Source organism: Mustelus asterias, chromosome 3, assembly GCF_964213995.1.
Source record: "Mustelus asterias chromosome 3, sMusAst1.hap1.1, whole genome shotgun sequence".
NCBI lineage: Eukaryota > Metazoa > Chordata > Chondrichthyes > Carcharhiniformes > Triakidae > Mustelus > Mustelus asterias.
The window spans coordinates 29,449,482-29,463,550 of record NC_135803.1 but is presented as its reverse complement, the minus strand read 5'-3'; the positions used below and the strand labels follow the sequence as shown (position 1 = coordinate 29,463,550).

General features: G+C 46.9%; 1 pseudogene; it reads right to left on the bottom strand.

Annotated features, from left to right (window-relative positions):
• LOC144491787 (deoxyribodipyrimidine photo-lyase-like) overlaps positions 1-7,033 on the bottom strand; it is a 28,062-nt pseudogene extending 21,029 nt beyond the window's left edge.
• Positions 7,034-14,069: the final 7,036 nt, after the last annotated feature.

The following is a 14,069-nucleotide window of genomic DNA, read 5'->3' as shown; positions in this document are numbered from 1 at the left end:
CCCTTACCCTCAAACTATTTTTGAAATCAGCATCTATAATATTGAATTCCATTTACAGATACATGGAGAAATAGATCTTTCTTCAAGAGAAAGGGACTTATGGCCAACATGAAGCATTACATTTTTACTGCAGACAGGCAAACAACTTCATTGTAGATGGGTTTGCTGTCCCAGACATCAGCATCCCTGGGTATGTCCTGTCCCACTGGCAGGATAGGCCTGGCAGAGATGGTGGCACAGTGGTATGCAGTTGGGCGGGAGATGCCCTGGGAGTCCACAACACTGACTGTGAACTCCGTGAGGTCTCATGACATCTGGTCAATAGTGGTCAAGGAAACCTCCTGCTGAGAAACCTCCTGACCCCAGCTGATAAATTAGTGTTCCTCCATGTTGAACAGCATTTGGAGGAAACACTGAGGGTGCTTTGTTTCACAGAGACTGATTTGAACCAATTGTTGCCAAGCTTTCATTTGTGTGACCAATTACAAAAGATGTCATTTAGCCATCTATGTTTACCCAAGCCATGTGAAACTCTCAAACAATTGGCTTTTGATGCTTTGTCCCGAGTATAGGGAGTCACATTCTAATGTCAAGCAATGAAAACCTCGTGGCCTTGTCTGGGATTCAAAACGCCATTCCTTCTCACAATCTTCTGGGAGCTGTCTTATTTCCCTGTTCCCATAAAGCAGGCTTTTTGTTTGCACATTTTTCTCGACTTCTGCTGATCTCCACCATTTGACCACATGGGAATCTCTTCTCATACTTTCGGCTCACAGAAGAGCCCATGAGGCTGATTTAAACCAATCATTTGTACGACCAATTACAAAAGATGTCATTGAGTCATCTGTGCCCATCGAAGCCACATGAAACTCTCAAACAATTGGCTTCCAATGCTCTGTCCCGAGTATAGGGAGTCATATTCCAATTTCGACCAGTGAAAACAGTGGTTTTGAAACCCAAATGTTTTGTCGAGGATTGAAGGCACTATTCGCCCTCACAATCCTCTGGGAGCTGTTCTTTCTCCCTGTTTCCACATAGCTGGCTTTCTGTTTTCACATTTTTCTAGATTTCTGCTGATGGCGAATATTTGACCATTTTGGGGGGAATTTTACCATTTTGAGCCTAAGTGCTGGATCTGGGCGTCAAATAGACCCGCGCCTGGAATCCCCTTTCCAGCGCGCCCATACGCGTTTTGCCGGCTCCGGCTCAGTGGGCGGGGCTTGACGCTGGCGGACCGATCGGAGCTCTGAACTGCGCATGCGAAGTTCCAAAAAAATCTGACATCGCGCCCGGGCGCGAAAAACAAAGCAGAAAGCGGAGAGCGGCTCTCTGAAGTTCATCCTCTGGTCGGGGGGTGGGAGCGGTGGGAGGGGAGTGGGTGTGAACGATCATCCCCTCGGGGGGGGAAGGTGGAGAGGGGGTGTGATGTCTCATCCTCTTGGGGGGGTGGGGGGGGGGGGTGGTGGAGAGGGGTGTGAAGTATCATCCCCTGGGGGGGGGAGGAGAGGGGGTGTGACCGATCATCCCCTTGGTGGGGGGTGGAGAGGGGGTGTATCATCCCCGGGGGTGGGGGGGGGGGAATGCGATGTCACACCCCCTCTCCTCCCCCCCAACCCCAGGGGATGATCGGTCACACCCTCTCCCCTCCCACCCCCCCAGGGGAAGAGACGTCACCCCTCTCTCCTCCCCCCCCCAGATGATGAGACGTCACACCCCTCCCTCCTCCCCCCCCCCCCCCCCCCCCCCCCCAGAGGATGAGACATCACACCCCCTCCTCTCCCACCCACCCCCCAGTGGAAGAGACGTCACCCCCCTCTCCTCCGCCCCCCCCCCAGGGGATGAGACATCACACCTCCTCTTCTCCTCCTACCCCCCTCCCGCCCTGACCAGAGGATGACCTGGGTCAGAGAGCCGTTGAAGTCTCTGACCCCGCTCTTTGGAGGCTGCTGCGGCGACTTCAGACTTTTATTTTGCAGGGAGGTAAAAGCACGGACGCGGATCGTGCCAGAAGTCGTTAAAGTGGGCTTTGGCGGTAGAGTTGGGCGCGCGGTTCATTAAGTCGATTTAAATGCATGCGACTTCATTTAAATCGGTGGGCCGCCCGATTCGGGCGCGGGCCGGATCCGTGCCCGAATCGGGTGTTGGTAAAGCCGCGATCTGCTAGGAATCGGGCGCAGGTCGCGGTGTAGGCCCAGCGCCCAACTTTACCGAAACAGGCGCGAAGCTTTGGTAAAATCGGGCCCTTTGTCTCCTTTGCACCTTTCGGATTGGTAAAACATTTAGTCATTAAAGGCTCAAATACAATTTCCCATCTTGATTGACCTGCAATCATCCTTACCCAGAAGATAATCACAACGGGGATAAAATGGTGATCAAAAAGCACAATACTGCAGATGCTGGAATTCTGAAACAAAAACAGAAAATGTTGGATATACTCAGCAGGTCAGGCAGCATCTGTGGAGAGAGAAATTTTCAGAATAATCATCTTTCATCAAAACTTGGAAAAGTTAGAGGTGTAATAGGTTTTGAATAAAGAGGGTGTGGGACAAGGAGAAAGGGAGGTCTGTTTGACATGAAATAGAAATGTAAATCATGACTACAACCTGTCATTGTAAATCCAGTGAGGCACTTCAGAATGCCATGTACTGTGCTGAAAGAAATGGAACTATATTGTATAACATCACATTTGAATTATTTGATGTCACTTTACAAGTTTTATGAATAAAGTATCTTTTTTGAGAAAGAGTCTGGAGGCCCAGACCTGCAAAAGCCCAGGTACAGATTGTTGAACCTGAACTGTTGTCAGCTGACTTGCTGGCATCATGGTGGGTATTATTTGAGGTTGGCGAGGAGCATTTTGAATGTTATGAACGCACCTTTGGGTTCCGTGCAAAATGTGGTTTGTGATCCGTATATTTTCCTTACAATGATTATCTACAGAATAGAATCTACACTGAGTGTTGTGTTAAATCTGGCTCATATATCTGTGAAATAGGCATTGTAAAAATTGGTGCCAAAATGATAAGCTAATGCAGTGAATGACACTGAACAATTCATGAGACAAATGCTGACTTAGCCAATGATGCCCACATCACGCAAAAGAATAAAAAAATCCTCTTCTTGATTTTTCTGCCTGAATGCAGAACTGACCCACAGCACTGCAATCTCCATCGCGGATAGGGCAAGGAAGCAGGTCCTGAGTCCACCCCAGCCAGAATAAACATCAAACTCCATGCTGCTGGCACCAGTCTACACCAGCTCTCCAGGCAATTAGCCCTCCCAAAGAGTCAGAGTTGCCACATTCAACATACACTTTAACATGCATGTTGTAGCCTAGAGCTAGGGATAGTGATAGTAGAAGCTTCAATTTCTTTCCATCACATGGCTGACCAGGAATCACTCCTGCTCTTACCACCAGCCATTGGCGAATGTTGGAAGGGCTTACAAGTTGGTACTTGATGCGCGATTAAATCACTCGGGAGGCTAGATTGTACCCGGGAAATAAAGGCTTTTATTACTAACAAGAATGGAGCACACTATATACAATACAATCCCAGACTAAAGGGTCACCAGGCAGTGCAGTGACCTTTATACTTCTCGAGGTAGGCGGAGTCAACTGGAGTGTACCATAGAACAATATCAACAGGTAGAACAGCCCAACCCTAACCCCAACAGTGACAACAGTAACATATCTACAAATACCCATAGTGCTGACCATCTATGGTTCAGTACTCATAGTGGTAACCAACTATGGTTCACCACAGTACTCAACCTGTTTGGCCACATTATGGACACACCTTCCATGGCCATCGAGTCCTGGAGTGGGACTTGAACCAGGAGATTCTGGACTAGACATAGGGATGCTACCCAATGCATGACAAGACCACACTGAGCAATTATAAAGAGGCTTAAACCCTCTAGCTAATTCAGAATTTAAGCAGTATAACAACTTCAAAAAAACCTATTATACATCACAATTTTTTTATAATATCTGAGTAGCTGAGTTTTTGATAAATCTGAAGTTCAGCGGAGATCTGTTTTAGACCAGTTAGACTCTTGGCACACAGTCAACATTAAATGGTTCTTTTTCAATGTTTGCCTGACACTACTAGCACAAGCGCCATCACGAGCAACCTGAACACAGTGGAGAGATTAGGATAAAGTGTTTTCTCTAAATATGACCAAGTGATGTTGAAGACGATTTCCTGGAAAAGTGTCTGCATGGGTTTCCAGTGCCGTACTGGATGGATCAGTATCACCCATTGTAAACAGAGTGGTGCGGTGGCATGGTGGTTAGAACTGCTGCCTCACAGCACCTAGGGATCTGGGTTCGATTCCCAGCTTGGGTCACTGTTTGTGTGGAATCTACACGTTTTCCCCATGTCTGCATGGTTTTCCTCTGGTTTTCTCCCACAGTCTGAAAGACATGCTAGTCAGATGCATTGGCCATGCTAAATTCTCCCTCGGTGTACCCGAGCAAGTGCCAGAGTGTGGTAACTGGGGGATTTTCACAGTAACTTCATTGCAGTGTCAATGGAAGCCTACTTGTGACACTAATAAATGAACTTTAAACTTAAACGTGAGATTATTGAATCACTTTCCTAGCGTTCCGATTTTCATAGATTTCTTCTACGCTTCAGTGGTATTGATCAAACCAAAGAGAGAAACAATCGACAAAATTAAACTGTTTGGTGCGTCTGGGCAAGGACATGTCAACTATAAGAAGAAAGAAATCTCTTCAGAAGCTGCCTCGGAATGTTTTTGCATGGTTAACCTGCATCTTTATGAAAAAGTTATCACTCCTGAGGGACCATAATGCGATTGATTCTGCTATTTTACAAACATCAGTATCTACAGAAGGAAAATCCTTTTTCCCACCTACTTTTGTCCTGAGATTTTTTGAGCATCTCGATGATCACTTGAGAGATACACAAATTTGATTTTCATATCAAAATAAGCTTCGCATACCTCAGCAAGATCCATTTGCTAAATTTATGTTTGGCAGCACCTAATTCACTGGGTCTTAGGATTGATCATTTTAACAGTGCCCTGAGAATCAGGAAGTACATGGCTGAAGTGGTATGAAATGAATAATCATCTCCTTTAAGGTAACGTGTCAGTTTGGACTCAATAGGTAAATGGAGAGTGGTCCGGAGATTTTGAACACATTTTTCCGATCGTTTCACCAAGTCAAATTAGTGGATGAATTTTGTGAAGTATTTCATGATTTCAAAAGATTGCTGCTGTGACATTACTGAAACATTCTGTTTGATCTGCCTTAGGCGCAGCAAGATAAGGAGGGCAGCAGATGCAGCAGAGGAAGGCAGTTAGATGAGAGTGAAAGTGGATGGAGAAAAGGCTTTACACCATGAGAATATTCAGGAATTGGATTTTCAACACAAACTTTGCAAAGGGGCTCTGTGTTGGGCAGCTGCTAAACCAAAATGAAGCTCTGTCAGTTCTGCCCACAGATGTGGATATTAGACACTCCCATGTCAGCACAGACACTTGTGTAGTCCTGTCTGCCTGGCATCCCTCCTTCTGCTCTCCTCTTATTCTCAACATGCCAGATAGGAGGATTCATACTGGAAAACCAATTGATATCAGTAGTTGTGCTGGGAAGGATATAATTCACACAAATCGATACAAAGGGAGGGGATTCCCTGCCCTTGTCAGACAGCTGGTGGGAATCCCGATGCCGCGCTGATTGGGATGTCGGCCAAAAAGCGGGATTCCGCTCATTGCGGGCGGCAACCTGATTATTATGCAAACATGCTCCTCTCTGTCAGAGGACATCAAAGAGGTCACCTTAATTTCACTGTGGGGGAGGACACTCCTCCAAAGGTGGGCACTCAGCCCCAATGTATTAATACAGCTTTTATTTGAAGTTTCTTAGCCTTCCTAGCAAGCTGAAACCTTTGAAACCCTCTCTGTTCCAATGGAAACCATTGATCTGTACCAATTTCATGCTGCAGTACTTTGAAACAGGTTTCCATTGACAGCTTATTGAATTTCTACTCAGCCTCCAGTCAGCTGTGTTCAGTTATATTTTCCTTCACGCTTGAATGCGTTTCAATTCCCCTCATTGTTCCTAACTGCAATGCTTACAAAGACTTTAAGCCTGATTGACAGCTATGTTTACTTCAAAGGGAATAAGTAGCCCACAAAGAGGAAGTGAAACCAATTATTGCCTTTTAAGGGACCCCCAGTGAAATTGACATCTGAGGGTTGGCTGAGGGAGTCTGTGGAGTCAGTGGGGGTCTGAGGGGGTCTAAGTGGGGGTATGAGGGGGGGAGGGGGGGGTTGAGTAGTGGGTCCGTTGGGGAGAGGGGCTATTGGGTCTGAGGGGGAGGGGGTTGAGTGGGGGTTCTGAAGTAGGAGGGGCAGAGAGAGGTCAGGTCACCCTCATGCCTGTGTGGTGTGGTGTGGGGTGGGGGGGTGTGGTGACTTGCTACTTGAATAGTGGGGAGGTGGATACCCCACTTTGCTGAGGGGTTAGTGGTGCTCCCCTGGAATCTGGGTCCAGCATGCCAGGCCCACACTGGTCATTACCAAAGCCCACCTCGCTGCTTCCTGTGCCCTCTGGCCTGTGATGCCAGAGCAGGCATCCTCTGTAGAGCCTGGACCTGGAGGGGCCTGGCTGACCTACGGGTGTCACTGGTGCACCCATAGGTCAGCCAGGCCCCTCCAGGTCCAGGCTCTCCAGAGGATGCCTGCTCTGGCATTTCTCACCCTATTCTGCCTGCTGCCCAGGAGAGGGCGGATGTCAGGAGGGGTCGGGGGGGAGGTTTGGAAGGGCTGGAGACTGCCAAAGTGTCCCTTGTCGGAGGCTCCGAGGTGGGCACCAGCACTTCCTTGCTTGGGGTGTTCGATGGCCCCGGGTCACCCCATGGGATGGGGGGACAGTTGCAGTGGGTTCCAGAAGCCGCAATACCATCTGGCGATGCCAGTCCTGAAGGCCCGCCAGTGCCTGAGCTTTGCTTGCAATGCCCTCAGCCAAGATCCGGTGTGACTGGGCCAAGCTCTGGTGCATCGTTGCAATGGGCCCTGCTGTCCTGCATCTCAGCCATGGATACTTTAAGCTTTAAAGTTTATTTTATTAGTGTCACAAGTAGATTACATTAACACTGCAATGAAGTTACTGTGAAAAGTGAAGTGTGAGCCAAGCCTTGGACGTCATGATAACCAAGCGCTTCTCCTCAAAGGCGATAAGGACTTGTAGCTCGTGCATGCCCCACCCATCTTCCCACACTCCCCCTTACTGTGTGCTATCATGTCCTATGGGACAAGAAATTTAAATATGCTAATCTGGCTCCCACTTCACAGGGCAGAAACCAGATTACATTCGGGTGTGGGGGCTGGGAGAATCCCAAAGGGGGATCCCACTAGTGCTAGAAGCACTAGTTACCTCCACCACAATTCTCTGACCCCTCGCGGTGCCAATGTGATCTGCACCAGGCAAAACACAGCTGGAAAATCGCCCCGTCATGAGTTTAGCCATTTTGACTACTGCTGTCAACAGAGGAGTTAATCCATCTAATTTATATCAATGATACATAAGAGATAAGAACCTAAGAAGTAGGACCAGGAGGAGACCATATAGTCTGCTGAGCCTGCTCTGCCTTTCAATATGATTATGGTGATCGTCATCTTCAACTCTACTTTCTCACCTCCTCCCCATATCTTTTGATTCCCTGAGACACCAAAGATCTGTCTATGTTAGTTTTGGATATATTCAATGTTGCTGCATCCACAACCCTCTGGGAGAATTCCAAAGGTTGTCCATATATACCGAGACTGCTGCCAACACAGTGGGCGGCACGGTAGCACAGTGGTTAGCATTGCTGCTTCACAGCGCCAGGGACCTGGGTTCGATTCCCAGCTTGGGTCACTGTCTGTGTGGAGTTTGCACATTCTCCTCGTGTCTGCGTGGGTTTCCTCCCACAGTCCAAAGATGTGCGGGTTAGGTTGATTGGCCATGCTAAAATTGCCCCTCAGTGTCCTGGGATGTGTAGGTTAGAGGGATTAGTGGGCAAATATGTAGGGATATGGGGGTAGGGCCTGGGTGGGATTGTGGTCGGTGCAGACTCGATGGGCCGAATGGCCTCTTTCTGTACTGTAGGGTTTCTATGATTCTATGATTCTCCAACCTCGCCTGTGGAATTTGCCAATTCCACTGCTCAAAATTCTTCGTTCTCATTGGCAGCTGGGGCAGGACGTGCCAGACTGGAGAATCCCAGCCAGTATAATGATGGCCGGAATTCCCCGGTCCCACTCATCCTGCCACTGTGGTCAGCGAGAATGGAGAATTTGGCGCACAGCCAAATCTCCATTCACAGGAGGGAGACTGGAGAATCCTATGGGAATTCCAGCCTATATTTCCAATGTAACTGAATACTATTAAGAACATAGAACATAGAACAGTACAGCACAGAACAGGCCCTTCGGCCCACGATGTTGTGCCAAGCTTTATCTGAAACCAAGATCAAGCTATCCCACTCCCTATCATCCTGGTGGGCTCCATGTGCCTATCCAATCACCGCTTAAATGTTCCTAAAGTGTCTGACTCCACTATCACTGCAGGCAGTCCATTCCACACCTCAACCACTCTCTGCGTAAAGAACCTACCTCTGATATCCTTCCTGTATCTCCCACCACGAACCCTATAGTTATGCCCCCTTGTAATAGCTCCATCCACCCGAGGAAATAGTCTTTGAACGTTCACTCTATCTATCCCCTTCATCATTTTATAAACCTCTATTAAGTCTCCCCTCAGCCTCCTCCGCTCCAGAGAGAAAAGCCCTAGCTCCCTCAACCTTTCCTCATAAGACCTACCCTCCAAACCAGGCAGCATCCTGGTAAATCTCCTCTGCACTCTTTCCAGCGCTTCCACATCCTTCTTATAGTGAGGTGACCAGAACTGCACACAATATTCCAAATGTGGTCTCACCAAGGTCCTGTACAGTTGCAGCATAACCCCACGGCTCTTAAACTCCAACCCCCTGTTAATAAAAGCTAACACACTATAGGCCTTCTTCACAGTTCTATCCACTTGAGTGGCAACCTTTAGAGATCTGTGGATATGGACCCCAAGATCTCTCTGTTCCTCCACAGTCTTCAGAACCCTACCTTTGACTCTGTAATCCACATTTAAATTAGTCCTACCAAAATGAATCACCTCACATTTATCAGGGTTAAACTCCATTTGCCATTTTTCAGCCCAGCTTTGCATCCTATCTATGTCTCTTTGCAGCCGACAACAGCCCTCCACCTCATCCACTACTCCACCAATCTTGGTGTCATCAGCAAATTTACTGATCCACCCTTCAGCCCCCTCCTCTAAGTCATTAATAAAAATCACAAAGAGCAGAGGACCAAGCACTGATCCCTGCGGCACTCCGCTAGCAACCTGCCTCCAATCCGAAAATTTTCCATCCACCACCACCCTCTGTCTTCGATCAGACAGCCAGTTACCTATCCAATCGGCCAACTTTCCCTCTATCCCACACCTCCTCACTTTCATCATAAGCCAACCATGGGGGACCTTATCAAACGCCTTACTAAAATCCTTGTATATGACATCAACTGCCTACCTTCATCAACACACCTGGTTACCTCCTCAAAAAATTCAATCAAATTTGTGAGGCACGACTTGCCCTTCACGAATCCGTGCTGACTATCCCGGATTAATCCGCATCTTTCTAAATGGTCGTAAATCCCATCTCTAAGAACCTTTTACCAACCACCGAAGTAAGACTAACCGGTCTATAATTACCAGGGTCATTTCTATTCCCTTTCTTAAACAGAGGAACAACATTCGCCATTCTCCAGTCCTCTGGCACCATCCCCGTGGACAGCGAGGACCCAAAGATCAAAGCCAAAGGCTCTGCAATCTCATCCCTTGCCTCCCAAAGAATCCTAGGATACATTTCATCAGGCCCAGGGGACTTATCGACCTTCAGTTTATTCAAAACTGCCAGGACATCCTCCCTCAGAACATCTATTTCCTCCAGCCTATTAGCCTGTAACACCTTCTCTTCCTCAAAAACATGGCCCCTCTCCTTGGTGAACACTGAAGAAAAATATTCATTCATCACCTCACCTATCTCTACTGACTCCATACACAAGTTCCCACTACTGTCCTTGACCAGCCCTAACCTCACCCTGGTCATTCTTTTATTCCTCACATAAGAGTAAAAAGCTTTGGGGTTTTCCTTGATCCGACCCGCCAAGGACTTCTCGTGTCCCCTCCTAGCTCTCCTAACCCCCTTTTTCAGCTCATTCCTTGCTAACTTGTAACCCTCAATCGAGCCATCTGAACCTTGTTTCCTCATCCCTACATAAGCTTCCCTCTTCCTTTTCACAAGACATTCCACCTCTTTCGTGAACCATGGTTCCCTCACTCGGCCATTTCCTCCCTGCCTGACAGGGACATACCTATCAAGGACACCCAGTATTTGTTCCTTGAAAAAGTTCCACTTTTCATTAGTTCCTTTCTCTGACAGTTTCTGTTCCCAACTTATGCCCCCTAATTCTTGCCTAATCGCATCATAATTACCTCTCCCCCAATTGTAAACCTTGCCCTGCCGTACGGCCCTATCCCTCTCCATTGCAATAACAAAAGACACCAAATTATGGTCACTATCTCCAAAGTGCTCTCCCACAACCAAATCTAACACTTGGCCCGGTTCATTTCCCAGTACCAAATCCAATGTGGCCTCACCTCTTGTCGGCCTATCCACATATTGTGTCAGGAAACCCTCCTGCACACACTGCACAAAAACTGCCCCATCCGAACTATTTGACCTACAAAGGTTCCAATCAATATTTGGAAAGTTAAAGTCCCCCATGACAACTACCCTGTGACCCCCACACATATCCATAATCTGCTTAGCAATTTCTTCCTCCACATCTCTATTACTATTTGGGGGCCTATAGTAAACTCCTAACAACGTGACCGCTCCTTTCCTATTTCTAACCTCAGCCCATATTACCTCAGTGTGCAGATCCCCCTCGAAGTGCCTTTCCGCAGCCATTAAACTATCCTTGATTAACAATGCCACTCCTCCACCTCTTTTACCAGCTTCCCTACTCTTACTGAAACATCGATACCCCGGAACGTCCAACAACCATTCCTGTCCTTGTTCTACCCACGTCTCCGTAATGGCCACAACATCGTAGTCCCAAGTACCAATCCACGCCCCAAGTTCATCGACCTTGTTCCGGATGCTCCTTGCATTGAAGTAGACACACTTCAACCCACCTTCCTGTCTACCGGTACCCACCCTTGACCCTGATACCTTCCCCAATACCTCACCACCCTCACTGACCTCTGGACTACAACTCCTTTTCCCACCCCCCTGACAAATTAGTTTAAACCTCCCTGAAGTAAAGCTGAACTTTCAAAATGAATAGAAAATGAAACTTCGAAGAGCGCATTGACATGAAGCAAGCAAACCTGAAATCACACCAATACCTTGTATAAGCTAATTTTTAACCAGATTAAATGAATATATTACAGGAGAAAGTCCATTTAAATATTCGAATAAATCAAGTCAATATCTATTAAAAGAGCATAATAAAAACATATTTATCTGGCGTTTGAAAGGCAACATTCAATGCGCATTTACTCGACCATGGCTTGACTGTTCTGTCTGTAACAGCAATAGCTTTGGAAACACTTCTTTAGGAAGACCTCATGCTGAAACACTGCAATGGCGACATATCCTAAACATTTCTGTGTGCTGACCTTGCCATTTCTGGTAAGATTGCTCATTTTTGTTCAGTTGAAATACTTAACTATTTTTGCTTTCATTAATGCTCTAAACACTAAACATTATACAAGTATATGTTAATTTTCCTTTAATATGCTTTGCAAGTGGGTTTAAAGTTAAGCTCCCTTGAAATGCTTTAGATGGTTTATTGTTGGTTCTTTCACTTCTTAAATTCTTTCAGGGAATGTTGTTGTTGGTGGCAATGCCGACCCTTATACACATTCCCTTCTTTCAGAAGGTGGTGATGGGCCACCTTTTTGATCCAGTGCAATCCAAGTGGTATAGGTCCAATCAGAGTGCTATTTGGAAGTACGTTTCAGGATTTAGACCCAGAAACACTGAAGGAATGGTGGTGTAGTTCCAAGTTAGGATGATTAGCGGCTTGAGGGCAACTTACAGGTGTTGGTGTTGCCATGTGTTTGCTGCCCTTGCCCTTCTAGGTGATAGAGATCATGGAGGGGGGATTTTCCACGCACCTGCTGCATGTTTCTGGTCCATGGGGGGCACTTGCTGTTGGCTAGTTGGGGTCCTGCTGCTGTCAATGGAATTTTTCCATTGATTCCGCTCCACGTCTTCGGGAAATCCATGGCGGGGGTGAGCCTTCGGCGGGACTGGAAGATCCTGCTGGCATGAACAGACAGAAGATTTTGCCACATGGGTTTGGAAGGAGCTATCAATGGAGTGTTGAGCGTTCCTATATTATGTCTTGTATTACAGTGCCATTGTGCACTGATAGCAGAGGGAGTAAACATTTAAGATATTGGGTAGGATGTTCATGAAGTGGATGCATTGTCTTGGATGGTGTTAAGTTCCTTGAGTATGTTTGGAGCAGTAAGAGTTTTAACAACACCAGATTAAAGTCCAACAGGTTTATTTGGTAGCAAATTTTAACCTGGTGTTGTTAAAACTCTTACGGTGTTTACCCCAGTCCAACGCCGGCATCTCCACATTATGTTTGGAGCTGCATTCATTGAGGCAAATGGAGAGTATTCCATCATACTCCTGACTTGTGTCTTGTAGACGTGAACAGGCTTTGGGGATTCTGAAAGTGAGTTACTGGCCGCATGATTCCTCAACTCTGACCTGTTCTTGTAGCCACAGTATTTATATGCCTGATCCAGTTATGTTTCTGGCCAATGGCAACCCCCAGAATGTTGATGACTGAAACATGGCTAAGGGAGGGACAGGACTGGCAGCTCAATGTTCCAGGGTACAGATGCTACAGGAAAGATAGAACAGGAGATAAGAAATGGTATCAGGCAGGAACTTTCAAAAGTTATTTGGGGGAGTCTGTGGGAAGGCAAAGGGATGTCTGGTAAGTGGCAGGCTTTCAGAAGTGTGTTAACCAGGGTTCAGGGTAAGCACATTCCTCTTAGAGTGAAGGGCAAGGCTGGCAGAAGTAGGGAACCCTGGATGACTCGGGATATTGAGGCCCTGGTCAAGAAGAAGAAAGAGGCACATGACATGCATAGGCAGCTGGGATCAAGCGAATCCCTTGAAGTGTATAGGGGGTGTAGGAGTAGAATTAAGAGAGAAATCAGGAGGGCAAAAAGGGGACACGAGATTGTTTTGGCAGATAAGGGAAAGGAGAATCCAAAGAACTCCTACAAATACATATAGGGCAAAAGAGTAACAAGGGAGAGAGTAGGGCCTCTTAAGGATCAACAAGGTCATCTACGTGCGGATCCACAAGAGATGGGTGAGATCCTAAATGAATATTTCTCATCCATATTTACGGTTGAGAAAAGCATGGATGTTAGGAAACTTGGGGAAATAAATAGTGATGTCTTGAGGAGTGTACATATTACAGAGAAAGAGGTGCTGGAAGTCTTAAAGTGCATCAAGGTAGATAAATCCCCAGGACCTGATGAAGTGTATCCGAGGACATTGTGGGAGGCTAGGGAGGAAATTGTGGGTCCCCTAGCCGAGATATTTGAATCATCGATAGTCAGGTGAGGTGTCTGAAGATTGGAGGGTGGCAAATGTTGTGCCTTTGTTTAAAAAGGGCTGCAGGGAAAAGCCTGGGAACTACAGACCAGTGAGCCTCACATCTGTGGTGGGTAAGTTGTTGGAAGATATTTTGAGAGACAGGATCTACAGGCATTTAGAGAGGCAAGGACTGATTAGGAACAGTCAGCATGGCTTTGTGAGTGGAAAATCATGTCTCACAAAGTTGATTGAGTTTTTTGAAAGGGTAATCAAGAAGATAGATAAGGGCAGTGCAGTTGATGTTGTCTACATGGACTTTAGCAAGGCCTTTGACAAGGTACCGCATGGTAGGTTGTTGCATAAGGT